Genomic DNA, 3,408 nt, shown 5'->3' with positions numbered 1-3,408 from the left:
ATGATCACGAGGTCAAGAGATCGAGACCATCCTGGTCAACATGGTGAAACCCTGTCTCTACTAAAAATACAAAAAATTAACTGGGCATGGTGGTGCGTGCCTGTAATCCCAGCTACTCAGGAGGCTGAGGCAGGAGAATTGCCTGAACCTAGGAGGCGGAGGTTGCGGTGAGCCGAGATCGCGCCATTGCACTCTAGCCTGGGTAACATGAGTGAAACTCTGTCTCAAGAAAAAAAAAAAAAAAAAAAGAGTTAGAATTTTTTTGGTTATATGTCTATTTCTTATTTGTGTTGTATTTTTAATTTAAGTGGCCAATGTGGTTATGAACAGGATTTGTATGGTCAACTTCTGTTCTTTCCTAAAACTTCAGATAAATATCATTTTAGTTATAACCTAAAAAAGTGTTTAAATAAAATGGCAGATGTTAATTTAAAAGCAGTATATGCTAATTTAGTTTTTCATATGGTGATGGTCTAATGGAAGTTACATAAGCTTTCTTTTGTCCAAACTCAGAAAAACATATGACAAACTTCTGGAATATGTCTTTAGCCAATAATTTTATTCACTTAAATATGTTTACAACTTGTATAAAGCAAAAAAGAAGGTGTGTAACTATAGTGAACAATATAGTTTTGCTTATATTATGTGATGTTTGCCAAAAAAAGAATAAAAGATGAATGAATTAAATAAACATTTATTTGCTTGAATTATCATTCCTTAACAATTTGAGAATTTAGAGGTGGAGAAAACTCATTTTGCTTTAGAATTTTATCCAGCCTTTATTTTTTCTTCACATGTAATTGAAAATAATACAATCACAGATTATTTTATTTATTAAATATATATATATATATATATGTATTATTGCACTTTAGGTTCTGGGGTACATGTGCAGAACATGCAGGATTGTTGCATAGGTACATACCTGGCAATGTGGTTTGTTGCCTCCATCCCCCTGTGACCTGTATCTGGCATTTCTCCCCATGTTATCCCTCCACAGCCTCCCAACCCCTCCCGCCCCGTCCCTCCCCTATTCCCCCCGACAGACCCCAATCACAGATTCTTACATTTAAGGGATTTTGAATAAATATATGAGCATGGCTTATGCCCCAGAGTAGAGGGAGATAAAGTAATAGCCATTTAAGCTATGGCTCTTAGAAATCAGGTAGAAGCTTAGAACCTTCTAGAATAATGAATGTTTGTTTAGGGTAAGTGACTTTGAAAAATATTTTAAGACCCATAGATGTTAAAATAAAGAATAAACATTTGTATGCAAGCATGTGGAGCAGTAAGAAGGAAGTTTGCAAATTAATATTTTCACACAATTGTTAATTTAGTACCTTCTTAGTACAGGTTCTTATGAACTAGCTGAAGGACTAGATCAGTTGATTTTCTGAGAACGTATTTGGTGATTTCATGCTTTTTTTTTTTTTAACTTTTATCAATCAGATGAAAGTTTTTCTCCCTGTTATCGCATACATTTATTGTTTCCTCCGTTTTAAGCCTTTATCTTAGATCTCATGAGGTTTTAATTCTTTTTTTTTTTTTTTTTTTTTTTTGAGACAGTCTTGCTTGCTCTGTTGCCCAGGCTGGAGTGCAGTGGCACAATCTTGGCTCACTGCAACCACCACCTGAGTTCAAGTGATTCTCCTGCCTCAGCCTCCTGAGGAGCTGGGACTACAGCCACATGCTACCATGCCTGGCTAATTTTTTTTGTTTTTAGTAGAGACAGGGTTTCACTGTTAGCTAGGATGGTCTTCATCTCCTGACCTCATGATCTCCCTGACTTGGCCTCCCAAAGTGCTAGGATTACAGGCTTAAGTCACTGTGCCAAATCAAGATTTTAATTCTTAACACAGCTTTGGGAAACATAAGTTCCTGTCTTTTAACCCACCATTGTTCTCTTCTACAAGGTCTTGGAACTACCATTCAGAGTTGAATGTTTTTTTCTTTTTTTTTTTTTTAATTGTACTTTAGGCTCTGGGGTACATGTGCAGATCATGCAGGATTGTTGCATAGGTACATACATGGCAATGTGGTTTGCTGTGTCCATCCCCCCCGTCACCTCTATCTGTCATTTCTTCCCATGTTATCCCTTCCCAACCTCCCTAACCTGCAGTCCCTCCCTGGTGCCCCCACTCAACAGACCCCAGTGTGTGATGCTCCCTTTCCTGTGTCCATGTGTTCTCATTGTTCAACACCCGCCTATGAGTGAGAACATACAGTGTCTGATTTTCTGTTCTTGTGTCAGTTTGCTGAGAATGATGGTTTCTAGATTCATCCATGTCCCTACAAAGGACACAACTCATCTTTTTTTATGGCTGCATAGTATTCCATGGTATAGATGTGCCACATTTTCCTTGTCCAGTCTATCATTGATGGGCATTTGGGTTAGTTCCAAGACTTTGCTATTGTAAACAGTGCTGCAGTAAACATACGTGTGCATGTGTTTTTATAATAGAACGGTTTATAATCCTTTGGGTATATACCCAGTAATGGGATTGCTGGATCAGATGGTATTTCTATTTCTAGATCCTTGAGGTATCACCACACTGTCTTCCACAATGGTTGAACTAATTTACACTCCCACCAACAGTGTAAAATTGTTCCTATTTTTTCACATCCTCTCTAGCATCTTTTGTCTACAGACTTTTTAATGATGGCCATTCTAACTGGCGTGAGATAGTATCTCAATGTGGTTTTGATTTGCATTTCTCTAATGACCAGTAATGATGAGCACTTTTTCATACCTTTGTTGGCCTCATATATGTCTTTTTTTGAAAAGTATCTGTTCATATCCTTCGCCCACTTTTGAATGGCTTTTTTTTTTTTTTTTTTGTTCTTTTTCTTGTAAATCTGTTTTAGTTGTTTGTAGATTCTGGGTATTAGCCCTTTGTCAGATGGGTAGATTGCAAAAAAATTTTTCCCATTCTGTTGGTTGCCGGTTCACTCTAATAATTGTTTCTTTTGCTGTACAGAAGCTCTGGAGTTTAATTAGATTTCATTTGTCTGTTTTAGCTTTTGTTGCCCAAGCAGCTTTTGGTGTTTTAGTCATGAAGTCCTTGCCAATGCCTATGTCTTGAATGGTTTTGCCTAGGTTTTCATGATGTTAAGTCTTATGTTTAAATCTTTAATCCATCCAGAGTTAATTTTAGTATAATGTGTCAGGAAGGAGTCCAGTTTCTGCTTTCTGCACATGGCTAGTGAGTTTTCCCAACACTGTTTATTAAACAGGGAACCCTTTCCCCATTGCTTGTTTTTGTGAGGTTTGTCAAAGATCAGATGGTTGTAGATGTGTAGCTTTGCCTCTGAGGCCTCTGTTCTGTTCCATTGGTCTATATCTCTGTTTTGGTACCAGTACCATGCTGTTTTGATTACTGTAGCCTTGTAGTATAGTTTGAAGTCACA

Source organism: Sapajus apella, unplaced genomic scaffold (genome assembly GCF_009761245.1).
Source record: "Sapajus apella isolate SASKATOON/1434 unplaced genomic scaffold, GSC_monkey_1.0 scaffold3, whole genome shotgun sequence".
Lineage (NCBI taxonomy): Eukaryota > Metazoa > Chordata > Mammalia > Primates > Cebidae > Sapajus > Sapajus apella.
This window is presented reverse-complemented; position numbering follows the sequence as displayed.